We start from the raw sequence: 20,956 nt of genomic DNA on the forward strand, positions 1-20,956 counted from the left end.
GGAGTGGATAACTTCCCGAAAGATAATATTATGCATTTCTTGGAATTTAGTTTTAGTCCATGGTTCTGACACCAGTTGTTTGTGTCAGCCCTTCCTGGAGAACATTTTAGTTGGTGTGGGATTCAGTGACAGCCCCTAATTTGCAATCATCTGCAAATTCAGTCAGCTAGAGGCCATTGGTATTGGCCTTGACTTCAGATAAGTAAATGCCAAACAGGAGTGGTCCCAGGACTGATCTCTGAGGGATACAACTTGTGAATGGCCTCTTTGTAGAGGTGGCCTCCCTAGTTCTAATTTCCTGGGTCCTGTCTCTGAGCCAGTTGGCTATCCACTGGATTGCATAAGGGTTTGTACCTATCCTCCTAAGTTTGTCAACAGTGCCTAAGTAGGGTATTGTGTCAGATGCCTTGGCCAGGTCAAACTAGGCATAATGAACCATTTTGCCCTCATCCATTGTTTTGATGACCTTCTCAAAGAAGTCCACCAGGTTGAGTAAGCATGACCTGCTCTTGATGAAACCAAATTAGGTTGGGTCCAGTGTCTGGAGGTTTACTATGTCATTACTGATCATTTCCAAGATAATTATTTCCATGGCTGTGTATATGAGAGTTGTGAGACGTATGGGTCTATAGTTTCCAGTATCTGTAGATGGCCTACGTTTGTGCAGAGGGATGACTGTTGCTGTTCTCCATTCATGAGGCAGGAAGCCTGTTTGGAGGCTACAATTAATTAACAGCTCCAGAGGGCCTGATAGGTTATGTTTCATGCTATTTAGAAGGCATCCTGGGATATTGTCTGGGCCCATTGATGCAGTATTCTTGGCCTTAGAGCATTAAGGACCTGTTCATTAGTGATAGCAAGGGGAGTTATATTTGATGGTATTTCCTGAGGGAAGGTTGAGGGAGGAAAGATGGATAAAGTGGGAGCTGAATTTGTTGCCCAGTAGGTTTGCTATATCTTCTGGCTCAGTATAGGTGGTTCCATTTACAATGAGCTCTGCACACAATTGTGTATTTCTTTGAGGTTTCAGACAACTAAAGAATGTCTTGTGGCTTTTTCTGAGGAAGTTTCTATCATCCATAATAACTCTAAAATAATTTCCACTATCCATTTCTTGAATTTCTCCTTTTTAACAGGTAGGTGGGGAAGTGCCAGTGTTTCATTTGTACTATATTACCCTGCTGCTCATTCCTATCCTCCCCTGCCAACTCTTGCAGGCACCTGAGCCACTACTCAAACTTGTCAAGGTTTTATTCATCTGTGTTATGGAGCGGTTAATTTGTCATCACAATAATTATTGGATCTGAAATAGTTATTGGATGTGTGTTGAAGCTTTCAATTGAATGCACATGTTCATGTGAAACATAATTTCTGTCTAGTTTAGCCCAATTGTTTTACCTTGGGTAATAATATATAAATTATCTCTCTGAGTTCCTGCTACTGGATTCATGTCTTCTATATCAAATATTTTCATAAATGTCTTCAAAAATCTACCCTCTTTTATTATATTTTCCCTTCTAGGAACCCCATATATATTCTCACAGCTGCAAATCAAGTTCCAGACCCCATCTATAAGTAATATTCCTTGCTGAAAGCTGATTACTTCTTCCAAAATGTTCTTAAGTTCCATAATAGAAGTTTTAGGTGGAATATAAATAATATGTCAGTGTAATCCTCCTTCCTTATCAGTAGCCCCTTACCACCACAAATCTACCATTACTATCTCTTTTTCCTCTTCTATCACTATTGGAGCTCCTCTTGCAATTAGTATAAGTACTCCCCTTTTCCTTTATCCCTGATATTCTGTTGAATATCCATCTTGAAATCCTTTCTTTATCAAATTCACATGCTCACTTCTTTCCAAATATGTCTGCTGGAGCATTGCTATTTCTATTTTGCACTTTTTAATATAATTTAATAAGCGTACCTTTTTGTCTGTACCTGTAAGGCCATTCATGTTCCAAAATAATATGCTTAATATAGCCATTATCATAAGTTATTATTCCCAACTATTCATAAATTCATAATTACATCTAGGCTAACTTCCCTTGTGATTCATTTTAAGCCTAGCCAATTACCCCATGTGAGAATCAAACATTGCACCTTGTGTCTGTAAGATAAACACCCTAATCAATATGACAACCTCCCACTCCAAACACATAGAACAAAGAATTCATAGTTCATACTAGGTAATCAGTCTGCAGACTATTACATGCATAGCCAATATCCAGACAGTGACCAAAGATAAGAATCGAACCTTGTACCTTGTTTCTGTGAGGTAAACACTAACCATTATGCCAATCCGCTATTATATGTGACAGCTTTTTTAAATATCTGTTTCTAGCTTTTGTGTCACATGCAACAACTGATGTTTATTAGGTTGATCCTTTGTATGGTTGTTTCTTGTCATCTCCATTTGAGACTGTCACTTTTTACAAGACTTCTTGTTTTAATGAAAAGCCTCATATAAAAAAACAGACTTGCTCCCATAATCTTTTAACTTAAAGCAAACACACAAAACTATGAAGTTTAATATTACTGATAGGAATAATTGTCCCAAATTGACAGCTGCATTCACAGGCATCAATTTACCTAACATTAAGGTTATCCATGCCAAGACCCATGTTGCAGTCTGTGCTCCTACTTACATGAATTGCTGTCTGTTCTTGTCTTTACTTTATTTCCCTCACAGATGTGAAAATCAACTGGTATGTTTCGGAAAATTAATTTTTAGCCTTAAAAAGTGCACTAGCTATCTTTATATAAAACTAAATTATATACAGTTCTAGTAAATGCATTTAAGTATGTAGTTACCAAAAAAGCTGTTATCTCTTATTCACTTCCAATAATTTCAAACTTGTACACCCCTTCACCCACCCAAACAGTCCAAGATTACAACCTATTGACTTAACTTTTTGCATTGTAATACCTACATTTCTTAAAACCGAGAGAGAGAGAAAAAAGCACCTGTTTAGTATCTTTATTACATACAACAATCGCTGAAAATACTTTACTGTGCAATATGCAATTTGTATCATAAAATGTTTTATACAAATACTGTTAAGATCAAAAAGTGTTTTACTTAGTTACTTTTTGCCTTTTTCCTCACTCTTTTTTTCCTTTTAGTGTCCTTCCAAACGTTATTGACATGAAAGTGGAGCATATGCCTGTCAGTCTCTCAACAAGTTTAACAAAGTAAACCAAAATCCAGTCTTTCTCAGCCACTTTTCTTGTAAAGCCATATTTCACAAATATGATTCATGTTTTATAGTCTCACATTTATTCACTAATTTCAGTGTAGCTGGTCTTCTTCCTGTTCATCTCCATCTCCAAACCCTAGACTCCAATTCAAGTCCAAGATACACCTAATTCTTCTAATCAACTCCTGTATTTTTTCTCTTAAGTATTTTTCTTTGGAACATTGGAAAATGTTTCACTTGCAAAGTCTTTCTATGAGCCTTAACATCAAAAGAATGAGAAGCAGAGAGCCCTTCTGTTTGATGGCTCACCCCTTGTTTGAAAAACTTTTGTATTTCCCCCTTACCCTGTGCTGTATCAAAGTATAATTTTGATCCTCCTGGAAAAAATATTCTGAAGACAGATGGATACAGCAACTTGACTCTCACACCTTACTCTTGATATTCCCTGATTGCTGGGATAAATGTGTTTCTCTTCTGCCTGGTGTACAGTGAATTGTTTGCCACAAACACTCTACCACTATCTCCATTTTTTTAATAGTTTGCCTTTCTTCCACAGTTTTGTCAGAATCAACTCTTTCTGCTGGTATGATTTCACATTTACTAATAGAGGTCTTGGCTGCTTTCTCATGCCCATGTTTGAAGCATACATACAATGTCCCTTTCAATTAACAAATCCTGCTGTGGAGTACCAGTCCAGTTTCTCATTTGTTCATAAAATGAATGTATTCTGGTCGTTCCAGTGTCTGATACACCAGAAAAGCTCATGTTTTCTCTGTGTGCTCTGTCCTCTAACTCCACTGTTTTTTTGAAAAAAGCTCTCCTTGAGCAGTTTCATACCCAACCAGCCTTTTTTTTTAATTTCAGCCTCTGATTTTTGCAGTTTTATCATTTCATCTAAATAGCTGTGTAAAGTTTCTTCCATTTTTTATAGACTTTTGATATTTGAGTTGATGTACTCCTTCACTGTTTCATTTATTTTAATCAACTATGATCACATTTGACTTATTCTTCCTGGAAGCCATCTCTTATACTAAAGCTGGAGCTTAAACTGCTTTTTGCTGAACAGCTGCAGGATTCTTCCCAGTCAGTGTTTTCTCTTCACCTTTTCTAGCTGATTTTCCTTCAGGATATCTATGTTTCTTCTTTGCTGGCATCCAGGCAGTGTTCTTTCTAGCTAGTAACTAATTTTTTCTTAAACAGGCAGAATTACCAACCCTTATCTATCAGTTTCTTTTTTCACACTGGGGCAGCTAAAGGTAAGCTGTTGATCAAAGTACAGTCATCTTGGAAAGCCTTTTAACACTGGCATCTTGAGCTGATTAACAGAGTAGGTACTGGAGGAGCAGGCAAGGGTGAGACAAGAATTTACAAATTTTGTCTGCTCACTATTTTCAGGGGAGAAGGGATGGAGTACATATGTTTAGAGTTTTTATCCTGGTAGAATCTCATGTACAGATTGGAGATCACTGTGATATCTGTGTGAGGTGGGAGCCTGTGAGGATGTTAAGCATAGAGGCATGTGACATTCCTCACAATGGTTCATTGTACAATCTGCTGTTAGACCTTTGCATGCTCTGGCAAAGTGGTGATACTGTAACAACAAACATTCCAGCTCTCAGGGCCACTGTCTACCCTGCATCACTGATCTGGTGGAGTTAAATGGGACACAGGATATGTGGCATAGTGGAAGAACATAGGGCTTATACAGCACCATATTGTCACAGTTGCAGCAGACCACCCATTATCAACAAAGGCAAAAATATATATGTATTATCTAGTTTATAACAAACTTGTAGAAGATAATTTTGCAAGCTCAGTAATATTCTTTGAAGCATTGTTGGTGCTTTGAAAATGCTTTGTAGGGGCTTATGGTCTTAGTACTACAACTTATTTACCATAAATATAGTCATGGAATATCTGACAACCAGAACCTATGGGCAGCATTTCTTTCTCTATTTGAACTTAGCATATCTGAGCATCAATCAAAGCCTTTAACTGGTATACTAACTGGTCTAACTTTCTGCAGTAGTACTGGCCCAGGAACTTGTTGGCTAGCATCCACTTGAAAGTATAACTGCTTGTGAAATATAGAATGTCAATAGCCATACTTTCAGTATCTCAACTTCTCTCTTGCTCTTATGACCAAAAGCATGTAATATGCTACCATAGCTTCCTAAGGGACACTGTTGTATCTAAGAAGTTTAGATACAACAGTGTTGTATCTAAGAAGTTTAGACTGAACTTAGAAGGATTGTGCATTATACCAATAAATCACATAAGACTTGACTTGCCATGGGGGGTTCCACATATTCACTATTTTGTGGACTTTAAAGGAGTCTGGTTTGAGAGCTTCATAAGTCGAGACATTTCCTATATATTTGAGAGTAGACACACAGATCTGGTACTTATTTCTATTCATTTTCAAATCTTAGATTAGTCTGTCTAGCAATTTGTGTTTGTGAAAGAGTCTGTTGCAAAAGCATCACAAGTAAGTCGGTACAGTTGAGTAAAGTACTCAATATAACAATGGATCTTCAAGACCTTTTTTCAGCAGGATGGAACCTTCTGCTGTAACCCCCTAGAATTTTCTTTTTTGAGATACTATAGTGTAGTTATTTTAGTTTTAAGTGGTGTCTTCAAATATAGAAACAAATTTCATTAAAGTAGAAATGGCCAAACCTGGGATTTCTGAAGAGCCGAGCCAGAACTGAGTCAAAGTTCTATCTTGGCTATTACAGCACATTTAAGAACCAAACCAGATCTGACATAGAAAAAAAATTGCAAAGTTTGTAAACAAAAAAAATATTGATTTGTTCGCAAAACATACAGTAAGCATACTATAAGAAAAAGTTATACTATGTACAAGGAGTCAATAAATATCAGAGTGGGATAAATGAATGTTAAGCAAGTAAGTCTAGAGTGAATGTCAAAGGGATGGTAAACAGTGTAGAAACGAATGAGTGACAGGAAAGAAGGAGTACGTTTAGTTTGTGTGTCCAGTGCAGTGTTACATGCACTTTTTGATTGAATACCAAGATGTGTTTTTAGTAATCCATGAAATCTGGGATAAGAGGAAGTGTCCGTTAGATTGAGATGGAAGGATTCCCATAGTTTAGAGCCAAGAATCGAAAAAAACGTGATTGGAGGTGTGTAATTTGGATGGGGTGGGGGTTGCATCAGAGGACTAGAGTGGTCTAGATTCCAGATCTTGTATATAGGGAGCAGGTCTTAATAGCTTTGAAGTTAAAGGGGCAAGTTATGGTTTATGAAGGAACTTGAATAACTGAGAGCCCAGGTGGAGGTCAGCTCTTCGCTTAACCAGCTGTCCTTTAGCCTTTCCAAGTGTGATGCAGCGATTTTCATTCCTGTGGGAGTGTGGGATAAAGCTACATATTTTGTTTGGAATGGTTTGCGAAGTAGAGGAGTTTTTAACACTGGCTGCAGCAATGAGTGTGAGATCAAATTCAAGTATAGGTGCGGAGGTTTCCTTTCCTAATGGTTGATCTGTCCGAAAGTGGTATAGGCTTGTACCCAGAAAAGGAGGGAATTAATCTATGTGTTATCCAGGTGTTGGCTCACTGTACGAGAGGGGTCTAGCCAGAGCCCAAGATATTTGAAAGAGGGGGTTTGTTCTAAAGGAGTGTTATTGTGATCATAAAATGTAAAGGATTTTGTTGATCTAACTTTCTCTTTGGTGCCAAAAAGCATATTTTTTTTTTATTTTTGAGGAGTTGCATATAAGGTTTTTAATCTCAATCCATTAGAAGAGTTTGTGTCAGTCTGATTGAAGATCTTGTAGTGAGGTGAGAGAATGGTTTGAGTGGTAAAGGAATTTGTCAGTGTACAGGAGAAGAGAAAGGTTAGGAAGGTCCAAGGGAATTTTAATTTACATCGTGAATAGCAGAGGAGCTCCTTTGAGTACAGATGACAGATAGTTGTAGAAACAGGAAGTGACATTAGGATTAATGCCTAATGATGAGGTGGTCTAACAGAGTACTATGATTTACCAAGTTGAGTACTCTAGTTAAGTCTATAAGAATGGCTCAGTATCTTGAGTACTCTAGTTAAGTCTATAAGAATGGTTCCGTATCCCTTTGACTATAGCCTGCTTTCTGTGAGTGACCATAGGGCAGTGGAGCTGCTCTTACCTGATCAGAACCCATGTTTTTTTGGGGAGAGGAGGTGATATTTACTGATAAACTCAGAGAGCTGGTGGTATATAATTTTTGCAAAAATTTTACATAGGGTTGGTAAGATGGAAATGGAGTGAAAATGTTTTTGTTTAGGAAGAAATTTAACTGTGGCAGCTTTTTTGATATTGGCCATTGTACTGATTTGAGAGACAGAGGTTACAGATGTGTTGGAAGGGTTTCAAAATTGAATCAAGGGTGGAGGTTTATATCTGGAGGCCATCTAGCTGGATTTTGTTTATGGAGTGGGATGATGTCTTTAGACAAAATATGTTTAAAGTGGAAGAAGGGGGTGTATCCTGGAGGACAAGAGGAGGGAGGGATATGATGTGCTCTGGAATAGACTTCCCATGCATGTCAAGGCAGAGCACTTCACTGTCCCTTTTCAAGAGAAATCTTGATGAGTGGATGAGAAATAAAAAGTTCACCCCAGGGATCACTCCAGTGGCTCTACTTGATAGAGGCAGTGGAATCTAATGATGGCATGATGCCAGGGCACTTATAATGGGCTAGGCTTGTAAAGGCTCCAGGGCTGTTGGCCTAGTGCACACCTTTGAACCTATACAGTAAGGTGGTTACTGAGGATTTAGCACTATTGCTAAAGTGCTCATCTGCAGAGAGGAAGAGGGCAGTGGGCAGTATAGTACAGAATAGGTTGCAGCCAGTAACATTATTGACTTCTTTCCAGAATTTCTTGGGACTGTATTTGAATGAGTTTTGTTGATGCAGCATAGCTTGGCTTTAGTGTCTTCTAATAGATTTTTTTTAGTGAGGTTGTGTAAATTGGTGAAGTGCTTCCTGTTTGTTAGAGACAGGTTAATTTTCCACTTGTACAAACTAGGAAAGCTCACAAACAAAGGCAAAAAAAATAAGCTGAGTAACGCAAGTCACCACACCACAAATCAGGCAGTTTGAACAGTTTATTTGTAAAGCGCTTTTCATCTCAGGCAATCCCAAGACTTCTTCAGACAAAGTACTAATACACATTCTCCTTCTTATAACTTCCACAATTAAATCAAATGGGACACCATTGGTTAAAAATGTCAATTCATTAAGTATGCTAAACAGCTCTAGGTCAGGGGCCACAAGCCCGCCCCATTATGAGCAAATCACAACACAATATAATATAGTATAATATAAGCAAAAATGAGTGCTTGCATTCGCCTTAAGCATGACACAGTTTCAATCACTAAGCTAAAATGCAATGCCTGCAAAAAACTGTCATGTATTTTAAACTAACTTTCATAAACTTCGTAAACATCCACAAATAAAATATCACACCAATTGTTAAAAGCATTAAAACATTAGGTATTCCTAACAGTTCTAGATTTAAAATCACAAGTTGTCCGCTGTAAACCAGTCACAACTCAGTGTAAAAAGGGACGGATAGCATGCTTTCACCTTTAAGCATGAAACAATTAAGCATAAAAACAAAAAAATAAAATTAAAAACCTAAAAGGCAGTACCTACAAGTTCTGTTACTTGGTTTTAGACCTGCCCACAAGGGTCAAAACACGATTAACATTACAAATCAGCTTAAAGCTTGTTTTTGACTGGTGCCGTGACCAGTTTATATCTGGTGGACTTGCAGCTCTTGTCTTTGCTCTCTTTTATTGGGTCAAACATGACCTGAAGTTTAAATTCAGGGGGTTGATGTTGTTTGTCTGTGTCTGTCAGTATTGCATCACAGTTTTACTTGTAGGTACTGCCTTTTAGGATTTTTTGTAGGTACTGCCTTTTTACACTGAGTTGTGACTGGTTCACAGCAGACGGACTTGTGATTTTAAACCTAGAACTGTTAGGCATAACTAATGTTTTAATGCTTTTAACAATTGGTGTGATATTTTATTTGTGGATGTTTACGACTAAACAGGCATGCTTGCAGAACGTTTCTTTCATACTGGGTTGTGACCTACTCTTAGGGAGAAAAACATGTCTTCACATGAAAGTTAGTTTAAAATGCATGACAGTTTTTTGCAGGCATTGCATTTTAGCTTAGTGATTGAAACTGTGTCATGCTTAAGGCGAATGCAGGCAGTCATTTTTGCTTATATTATACTATATTATATTGTGTTGTGATTTGCTCATAAAGGGACGGGCTTGTGGCCCCTGACCTAGAGCTGTTTAGCATACTTAATGAATTGACATTTTTAACCAATGGTGTGCCATTTGATTTAATTGTGGAAGTTATAAGAAGGGGCATATTAGTACTTTGTCTGAAGAAGTCGAAGAGACGAAAAGCGCTTTACAAATAAACGGTTCAAACTGCCTGATTTGTGGTGTGGGGACTTGCGTTACTCAGCTTGTTTTTTTGCCTTAATTTTCCACTTCTGCCTGGAATTATCCTTTAGTTTCAGGAGTGTTTTAGTTCGTAAGTTAACCATTGCTTGGGTTTTGATTTGTATTACCTAGTGATTGGGGAGGGGGGAGAACAAGTGTCTTGTAGATGTATTAATAGATTGGTGAAGAGAACAGCTCAATGTTAAGAACAGTGGCATTGAGGATTGGGATCCAGTCATATTCTGACCATCTAGATTTAAGGTTGAAGATGTTGGTAGCAGATTTGGGCCTAAGGGAAAATAATTTGGGAACAGGTTTGGGTGAAGGCCAAAGGATAGAGAAGGTGATAGGGCTTTGGTCACTACGAGAAGGGGGAGGACTGAAATGTTGGAGATGATGGGGGATTGTTGGCAGATATGAGGTCTAATAAGGAATGATTTGATGTCCTAATGTTGGGTCTGTTGGGCTGAGTAATTAATTGTCTTTAAAAAAGATTGGTAAGGAAGTCTGACATATCCATGTGAATAGGACTTAGCAGGTTAGTGTTGAAGTCACCTAAGATATTTGAAGGCATTTTTAGTTCTGAGTTGTATATTACAGACTTTGTATTCAGTTATATCTAAAAGCAAAACACAATGAAAGTGTAATCAGTTCCCCGTTCCTAATTATAGTATCATACTCATACTGTAGCAATTTGGCAACTGATAACATGATGCTGGCAAGTGGGAAATGTTGCCCCACGTCTTAAACAGTAATTGTCTTCATTATCAGCAGGGACTAAATGCAGCTCTCTACCCTGAGAATTGGCATCAGCAGAAAAAAAGTTTATTCACACTATCTCTATCTTTGCAAATTGCTTGCAGAAAAAAAACTTAACCTTAGATCACACATATGAAAGACTTTTCTGGCTGGAGCCAGATCTTGGAGCATTCGTTTTTAGCTCGACAGTTGGCTTAGGCTTAAAGGCTTCAAAACACTCAGCTGCTGCCATAGAACTCAGTGCCTATAAACATGTTAGGGTTGGTGTTTGGAAAGAAACTTTGCACTGTAGAACTTTAATAGAACATGCTAACTACTACTCTCTGTTTCAAAAAAAAAAGATCTGAGTTGATTTTTTCATCATGTAACAGAGAGAGAGAGACTGACTGAATGAAAAGAATATACCCCTGACCTTGCTAAAGAACATGCAGCAGAAGGTACAACACTGATAACAAGGCCTGCCCAGCACCTGCAGCATCCACCGTACTACAGTTTGCCCTGGCTGAAAATACCCTTCCTCCTCAATATGCATGCAGTAATTTTATTAACCCAAACTACTCCGGTTGTGCCTTCTTATCTAACACTAAAAGCAGTTACTGTGCACTCTGTAACTAAAAACTGTTCCTGCATTTACTTCTCATCTTGACTCAAGCTCCTTTACTCTTTCTCTGTACTGTAATATCAGCCAGAGCAAGATCTATTATACCTCACTTTCTAGGGTGTTTTAATAAATTATGACTGCTCATGATGTGATCTCTGCCCAATCAGATCATGTCTCAGCCTGAAGGAACCATTGGAAAAATAAGAACCAGGAGCCATGAGGAAAAATATCAATAAATCATGCACAGAAGATCATAGAGACAGCTATATTGAGGCTTGAAAATGAAATGTACCAAGGAAATGGTGCAGTTGAGAGATATGCTGAGGAGCAGTAGGGTAGGACACGCAGTCAGTTCTGCTTATCACTGGCTTCTTAATTTGCCAGACTACAAGCCCGAGCCAATCTTATACTCAGTCTTAAGCTTGTTTTGAGACAACTCTGGCTTACCCATCCTTGCATAAAATTAGTATAAGCGATATTGAATGCGTATTTAAACTAATGTTTACACTGTTCTTTGTAGTATATAGTCTCCAGTGGGCATCTGTGCTTTTTAATAAGGAACTCTGTGTAAGAATGAATTGCTGAAGGTCCTGATAACTACCCTGCATAATTGTATTTTTCCTACTGTAACTTTCTCCAGATCCTGGCCTACTGTCTTCTATAAGAAATTTTGTTACACCACATCAAAGGCTTTCATGAAGTCATAAGAAAGAATGTAAACTACCCAGCCACTTTTCCACCCTTAGTTACCTAGGAACTGTGTGGTGTAGCCAGTATTGTTTAAATCTACCACTTGCAAATTCATGTTCACTCCATGTTATCTAACTGCAGTAGTTCATAACATCTGTACATTATTTATATTTTCATTTACTAATGAAATTAATTGTACTCCATTGTAGGCTTAATTCTCTTAAATGAATAAAAAAAATACAGTGATGTAAATATTGTTAAATTATACCTGAGCATTAAAGACTGATGCTGACTGTATGGGGTAAAACAGGAGGCTGCTGTCAAGGAAGGCTGCTAGTATGTTAAGAAGATAAACATTTCAAGGGGAATCCAAAATGTGTCCTTTACAAATGGGACACAACTCAGTAATAAGAAAAGAGGACCATATAGCAAAACTGAGGGTGGTGCCTTATGAGTTGGGACATTTAAAATGTCACGGTAAATTTGTTTTCCAATGAAATATTTTACCTCCTCCTCCTATACAGAACGTTACTATTACTTCTTTCTCAGTTTAGTTCTTTACACTGTCAAAAAAAACACTCCTTACTAACAGAATTGTTTACATAGTTATATAATTGTACTTTGCACACATACCTGAAACAGGTAAGCCTTCAGGTTTGGTCGCATGACTTATTCAACTGTCATAGTTAAATTGCATATATGCAACACCTACATAGAGAGAGAGCAAAAAAAAGAGAGATTTGCACAGAACGGATCCAAAGCAAAGAATGAGAATATTCCTGTTAAAATAAGCATCATAAATGTATGTCATGAGGAATTCTAACAAAGAGATGGCACAGACCATGGAACTTGAATGTGATGGACAAGAAATCCTGGGAAAAAAAGTAAAAGGCACATCCCCTACATCAGGAGAAAGACAGAATGACATAAAATAAGTGATATGAAGCACTCTCTTGAGTCATTTGACTGGTATGATTGAGGTCATACATCTCAACTGTCCAGATTTTCACAGATTGTCCAAATTTTTGCCTCATAGCTTTGGTCTGTTCCTCATAAAATGTTGGTTTTCTGACAAATCATTGAAGATTGAAGTCAGAAAATAATAGATATTTGAGTTTCAGACTTCATACCCGTCAGAAAATATATGCTAAGGTAAAACTTATTCTATAAACTTTCTAAGTTTGTAAGAGTAATATTTAAAATGTGGCCCTATTTGTGAGTCTTTGCCTTGCCCCCCCCCCCCCCCCCCATTTATTTATGGTTTTGTCCATATTTCTTGCTCCAAGAGTTTGACAGTAATGACGAGGTATCTAACAGCCTACAGTGTTTGAGACTTTCAGGGCAACAAACGTATTTTATACAAGTGACAGGTTCAGCCCTAGAGTAGTTGGAAAGTACTAATACTGTCCCAGTGAAGGTGATGCTGCTAACTTTCATGTTTAGCTTTTCAAGAGCTAAAGGCCAATACAACTATAAACATTCCTTATGCATTTGAAAAAAAGATCAAATTTTAGCAACAGGCTGTTAGCCACCACCAGATGGCGATAGATAACTATTAATGCAACATTTTATTTAGCACAAGCACTACCTTTAGCTGAACTTTCATTGTATTGCCTGTTCTTAATTCAGGGTAAATGTTTATAAAGATACAACATTAAGCATTATAATAATGCTTAATAAATGAGCTTCATCGGGCTGCAGGCTGATTCTGAACAGCTTATATCTTTACAATGGAAGATGAAAGCAGTCCCATTCCCAGACGTATCAGTTCAGCACACCACAAATAATCACCACGTGTGTGTTGTAACTGTCCTTGACTTCTAAGACTGCAGTTTATCTCATTTCACTCAAAGAACATCCCTTGATTTTATTATCTTGTCCCTTGTAAAAAGAATGGAAATTCTATCTTAATCTTACCAGGAAGAGCAGGGATGCATGCAGTAAAGAGATTTACTCACCATAATCACTAAACCACAATGGTTAGATTTGAGATTGAAAAGTAAGTGCAATATGAGGCTAATCAGCCATTATGAAATGCGTTCTTTGCTAAGGTAACATCTAAGATGCAGGTACTAACTACATAAACAAGTGTAAAGTCGCTCTGTAATACAATAGACAAGTTAAATATCATTTTTCTGCATGAGACCTTGAGCACTAGACAAGGCTTCCATCACAGAACATCATGGGACACAAATCATCTCTGACATCCTCCTGGTCTTAAGTTACTGACAGCCTTACATTATACATGAATTATCAGTTCTGAAATTAGTCTCACCACAGTGACTATGAAATTGTCCAAACACTGCCATCCTTACCTCTCAACTGTCCAGATTTTTTTGCCTCATATTTTTTCTCTCTTGCTCATGGAATTTGTGGTTCTTTGGCAAATCATTGACTACTGAAGCCACTAAATAATGACACACATTTGGGTTTCAGATTATATAGCCTTCAGAAAATGCATCCAAACATAAAACCTGTTATTCTAGAAACTTTCTAAATTTATAAGAGCAGTATTGGAAATCTGTCTCTCTATTTGGGCTTTGTCTCTTCATTATTTTAGTCTTTGTCCAAATTTCTTGTGCTATGAGATTGAGAGGTATACTGCCATGACTGAAGGACTTGTGAACATAGTAACTCTCCTGGCCCTTCCTCTGATACCACCAAGATTGCTATAAATAACAGAACTACCCCCCAGCGTGACTAAATCACAAAGTTTGCATTGTGCACATGCATCAGCCACTTTCTGACCTGAGCCAGTTGTGAATCTGGGTTGGCTGCAGGATCTATACACTCTTCTCGACACTGGATTTGATCTTTTACAGTTTAGGAATAGGCCCCCTTTTTGACACACTATAAAGCTATGTCCATTCCTTGATTTAGTCATTCAGGGCCATTTCCTCTATTAGTATAGCATCACAGTGTTAGATTGTATATTGCAAGAATGGGTGTCTGAATGTTGCTGGGGTAGGATCATGCACAGCCACAAATTCACGGTCTTGTTAATTCTACCAGCTTGCACTGTACTCAACACAGATTTACCATCTACTTGCCACCATGTACTTTGCTCAGGTTGATACTATGTTTTCCTCCTAGAAGTGCTGTCTAATCATTATAGGCTGTTGCCTCTGTGTCCTGTTTTGGTGGGCTTTTTTCAGATCAAGCATAGGCTTGTGTATACTAAAGACATTAAGTTGTGGACTGACTCACAGAAATGAACACACAGCATAGGTTCATATGTTCAGAGATTGGTACTGAGCAAGCAAGCAGTCCCTGAGAAAACATTAAGCCTCTAGGCAAATAAGCCTTTAACTTGCCCCTATTTCTGTAGGTAGAGTGTGTGTGTGTGTAAACATGTTTGTGCAAACATGTTTGTGCATCCTGCAATGGAGTGGCATCCCAGTCAAGATTTCCAGGCCTGGTTCTCTCTCTTACATTACCATGTTTGTCAGTATGGGCTTATGTTCCTCTGTGACCCTGAATAAGGTAAAGCTGGTATCTGAAAATGAATGAATACAAATTGGAACACATATTAATTTGTTTGCATTTTTCCATCTTTTGTTCATTGGTACGTTGTCCTGCTTATTAAATTGATCTGAAACCTTTTCTTATACTTCAAGCTTACATTTGTCCCTTTCTTCCTCCTCTTTCAAACAGACCTTCTCTAATTTATTTCATTCATGCTTATTATTTATTCAGTAAAAACTGAATCTTTCTCTTGCTGCACTACTCTTTCAGTCTTTGTGGTAGAGCCTCTGCTGCTGCTACTACTGTTTCTGTAACTCCTAGATTATCTTCTAAGCTGTACTAATGATGCCACCTTTGTCCTGTTTATACACCTGATTCACCTGTTTGACTTTCCTTACTGAACTCCTCCTCAAGCCTCTTAATTCCTAATAGCTATGTAAAATATTACATTTATAATTAGGCCTAGGGTTGCTCAGCAGCTGAACAGAAAATACACCCCTGGGATTCCACCTGTATCCCTGCTTGACAGTGGCATAGGGTGCTGACTTGTTGGAACATGGGTTAAATTCTTGGCTAGGCTTGTAAGGGCCTCAGGGACAATAGCCTAGTAAATTCCTATAATCTCATAAATGTATGTAGTATATGGAGAGTGATGAATATGCACCAAACTTGGGGAAAAATAAAATCTTGTTATGTACCCCTGTGGTGTTAAGGAGGTGCATAACAATTTTTGTACTGCATGGGGTGCCATTAAAATGGCTAAATTACATCCTGATCCATCACTGCTATAGCGTGAGACCCATCCTTAAAAACACACCCCCTATGCACTATTAACATTGAGTCTGCACTAAAGCAGACAGTGTTGACAAGTAAACAGCAGAAGCAGGGCAAGAAATGGCTTATTTCAACTCTCATGTTTGCCTGCTGTCTGCTAAAGTGCACAAAAAATTTTGAATTAAACTGCTTCCTCAGACAGGGAATGCATAAGGACATCAACCACTTCCCCATGCTTTACCAGATTTCAAAGCTGTGAGCACATTGTTTTTTTTTTTTTTTTTAATCTGACGTTTTGCTAACTAGTAGTACATGGAGCAGATGAATCTCTGCACTGCAAAGAATTATGATCGGATCAGCAATCACAACAAAATGTACAATCTCCTGTTATCTCCCTTCCAGTTAAGTTGGATCATAAAACATTGACCATTACTATTTGAATCTAAACATGAAGATACCAACATTTCAGAATTCAGGGATTTCAAACATAAAAAATCTCATTAAATTCTATGATGAAGTTTCAAGATCCACTTATTCTCGTATAGCCCCGGACATTGCCTCAGCAGAAAGCTACACAAAAGAGTTCTGTGCCTACTTAGAAAAAATGTATAGAGCTGAGAGCACTTACCTGATCTAAATATAATAGTAAGTATAAAAGCAATCACTCTGCTGGTCCACCAGTATAAATACCCATGACACCCAAGTTCCTACAATAAGAACTTGCTCTTGTAAACACCTGGTGTGCTAACAACGGATTTAAATTACATGCATACAAGTGTAACGTAGTTATATTTGGTAAACCACTCTAGCAGTATATGTCATAGAAAATACTCCACTCCAAAATGGAAATGTTGCTAGAGACCTTGGTACTTGAGGTTGATAATTCCCTCTCTTATGATTATCACGTAATAACAATGGTCAGGAAGTCCCTGTGTTTAGTGCAGCTGATCACCAGGGAGATATCTTCCAGATCAAAATAGGACATTGTCCATTATATGCAGCACTGATTAGGCCAATTTTTGAACACAATGCCCCTGGGGATGTTCCTCAATAGACATACCAAAAAACTAGAAAGACCCCAGAGGTTTCTAACTAAGGAGATCATTAGCTTCAAAACCCTAAGCTAACAGAAAAGGTTGGAAGCACTGTTCCATTATTCAGTGGCATACAGACTCCTGAGGGAAGATCTGTACATTGCCTTCTGAACTATCAGTGAACCAGTAGTCCAAGATCTTTTGCATCTCCATAAATTGAATAGTCGGACAAATACCAGAGCAAGCAATCTAAATCTTCACTAGTAGATAAATAAAACAAGGTGGAAAGATATGTTCATTACACAACACCTTCCCCGCTTCTGATATAGACTCCCACTGCAAATTAAGCAGTGTGATACATTGTCTTCTTTCAAATGGAAACTTGAATGGGTATTCACAAATTCATCCATTACTTTTAATGACCGGCCTGACCCTTCTTGAAAGAGGAGGTTCAGTCTGAGGGTGGATACTAGCGGGCAAAAATGGTTGCAAAACTCATTTGCCTTGTATTTCATATGATCCTGTGTAACTTATGTATTGCTTCCAACTCACTCATTTCTTCCACGGACAAATGACAAGCATCCCCAGAGTAGGTGATAGCCCTGTTGTTCATTTGTTCCCATCCAGGGGCCCTTATCAGACTGATTCTTTCTCCTGTAAGGTGAGAGTCAGGCAATACGGATAAGGCCAGGAACTGACCCCAGCCCCATCCAACCTAACCTCCCCACAGTAGGTGGTTTGCAGAGTTGCAATAGCTAAGTATTTCCCACACATATCTACCTCTGTAGCTTAGTACAAGCCTGCCAATCCCCCCACCAGTAGATATTACTAATGTGGCAGGCCTTACCCTACTCCCAGTCCCTAGAGTGGGCAAGGTGGCATCAGATATTTAAACTCACTTTCCCCTGCTTGTCTTGTCCAGCTTCGATGTCACCAGTCAAACACAAATCCCCTCTTCACCACTAGGCTAAATATTATCATATCTAAAATATACCACTATCAGCTAACAAAAATGTAAAACATATATGAAATTGTAATCTATATTATTTATAATAAATCAAGATAAATCATATTTATAAAATGAGGTGTATGTTTGATAATTACAGTTGTGTGTTGTCTAAGTGGGAATAATAGGATAGTTGAGTGGAGTGAAGGATGTTAGAGTTTAGGAACAGCTGGAAGGAGAAGTTGAGTGAGAACTGTAGATTACAGTGCAGCAGAATGTGATATATGAGGGGCAGTAAGACTGTTATTTGTGCACTTAGACTCTTTACACACCAGTACAGTACAGTACAATTCACAATGCTTTAATTCATTTGGGCTTATCAGGTTGTATCTACCACTCTATGCTACAGATGACCCCCACCAGCTTAAAACCATTGGTTTCATGCCTAGTGGATAGCCTGTATGCCTTCAATACACCATCCACATTATGGTGGGTCAAACCAGGTCAATGCCCTACTTTAAACAACTGTAGGCCATTTGATACAGTTTTTCCATTCTCCAGTGTTTTTGTTTCCTCAGTCCTAGCCTTTGGGCAACTGTCTAAGTCTGAAATACTGCTCAGTCTCTTGAAATTACTGCAAACCCTGATTGTTTTATTAGGCTTGGGGGTAATTATTAGGTTTGGGGGTAATGATATGAGGCTGTTGTTTTCACTTTTTTACTTTCTGCATTATCCTTCTTTTCAGCTAGTTCTTTACTATTTTGTGTACAGCCTGTCTTGGTACTGGCATTCTTTGAGGTGTGAAGTTAATCTTTTCATCTTGAATGGTTTGAATATAGTGTTGAAGCGGGTTTGTTCTGCCAAGGATCTCGGAAAACACATCCTTGCTCCTTAACAAAAACTATTTTATTTCTTGTAACAAAAACTATTTTATTTCTTGTTTCTGTAGCTTAGATGGTATATGATCTACCTGAACTACATATGTAGAGGTATTTTTTTTTAAGTTGAATTACTAGCCTCTCCTGATTAACTACACAGGTTTGTACTTCCTTCAGAATGTTGAGGTAAACGCTTTAACCATTATACCAGTCCCCAACACTAAAAATATCAGTAGTCTTGATTCAAACCCTGCTTTACCTCTGTTCTTTCTTCAAACTCACTGCATTTACACCTTGATTGTCTAACACTGAATTCTTTTCTGCATCCTTCATTGTGTAGCTTGGACTCTTTTCCATGCATTTCCACATAATGGGCATCACTTCTTTCACCCTTTCTTGTAAGATGCTTTGGTATATGAGTGTCACAGGAGACTATTTTCAGCCAAGGTATATGCCAAAATCCAACAGTACACAATCATTTGTAATCCTAAATATTTGCTGGTGGGTCCAGAGACTTGATAGTAGGAGGTCTGGTGGGTCCAGAGACTTGGTGGTAGGGGGTCTCTAATTACACATAAGAAAGCAGTGTAACTGTTTTTCTCACTAAATATTTTTTCTGTATCAAAAGCAGCATTGAACAGTACCAAACTACAGATTACAATGATGGTTGGGATTCACAGAGGTATACAGTACTCCTCCATGATATCAAGTCCTAGGGCGCTTGCTGCAAAAATGCCCAAAAGCTAATTATGGACATAACAGCAAAGGATAGCACCAGTATACCCAGCACAAAACCAAATAAAAAAGCAGATGGGCAGCTTTAATAGGTATTGCAGCACTACGGCTGGGTACTGTAGGAGCAGTGTTGCCATAATATGCCTGGACAACATGTGTTGCATCGTAAATGAACCATCCCATTGTACCCAAGTCAGTGTACATAACAGAGTGCTATGCCATGACCACCAGCACTAGACTACAGCACAGAACCATGAATAGGGTAACACAGCACACCCCAGTGGTGTACAGAAACAATGAGGGTATGCACACCGAAGTGTCCAACAGCTTTATCATATAAATTGGCAGAAAAAGAGGATGATAATAAAGTAAGACACTGGAGTGTAGGAAACGGAGGAAAAAACACAAGGGTGAGCAATAAAGAACAGAGGTGTGGGGAAGGAGTTTTGTGGTATAAATTCCACTCTCATAATGAAAAGAGAGGGGTAAAAGGGAAAGATGAAGGATGGCCTTACTTGAGTTAGAGGAAGAAAATCAGGTAGAGGGTGCAGACAGTGAAACATCATACATATACAGACCAACAGTGGTGTGAACATAGAAAAGATAAGGTGCTTAGCAGGTAGAGATCAGCAGACAGAGGGTAGCCATCTGGTGATGGGGAGAGCTGGACAATAAACTAGGGATGTGCAGTAACAAAGAAGGGAAGGGTAACACCAGGATTAGGATAGTGTGGGCTGAAACAAAGGGCCACAGTGACCCAGCAGCAGCTGCAGCTGTTGGCAGACTGAGATGAGCATGGCTGTGCCACTCCCACTGCCACAACTAGACCTGCTTATAATAGACAAAATTGGAATAACAGGCATAGTAGTCATACTTAAAAATGCTACACAACATATATGTACCATGCTGCCTGGATAGGCATGTCTGCCTTCTGCAATAGCCAGCAATATTCAATGTACCCTCATCTGCAGCTGTAAAACAAAATAATTATTATTTACCATAGGCTGTCAACACATAATGCAGTGGACTATAACTGCCAGAAAAATGCATACAATACACCTGTGGATACATGTTTTGAACCTTTGCGTCCCACTGAGAAGTAGGACAGGGTGATGACTTCTCAGGTTATTATAAAGATACCTGTACTGTTCTCATGTATGGCTGGTCTCCATGGCATCACATAAAACTTGTGCTGGACTAGGCATCAGTCTTTTTAAGAGAGCCATCATACCACACAGGAGGTGCTCCTTATAGTTCGTCTGCAGAAAGCACAGGAAAATCTAATCTTCTGGGTACACTCTGCAGGAGCCATCCAGTTTTCACTTATGGAAGCAGCCATGGCCAAACAGTAGGTGTACTCAAAGAGCAATGTAATAGGTATGGATAGCATGGTGTGCAGACAAA

Source organism: Protopterus annectens, chromosome 9.part0 (genome assembly GCF_019279795.1).
Source record: "Protopterus annectens isolate FY-2018-M chromosome 9.part0, PAN1.0, whole genome shotgun sequence".
Taxonomy (NCBI): Eukaryota; Metazoa; Chordata; order Ceratodontiformes; family Protopteridae; genus Protopterus; species Protopterus annectens.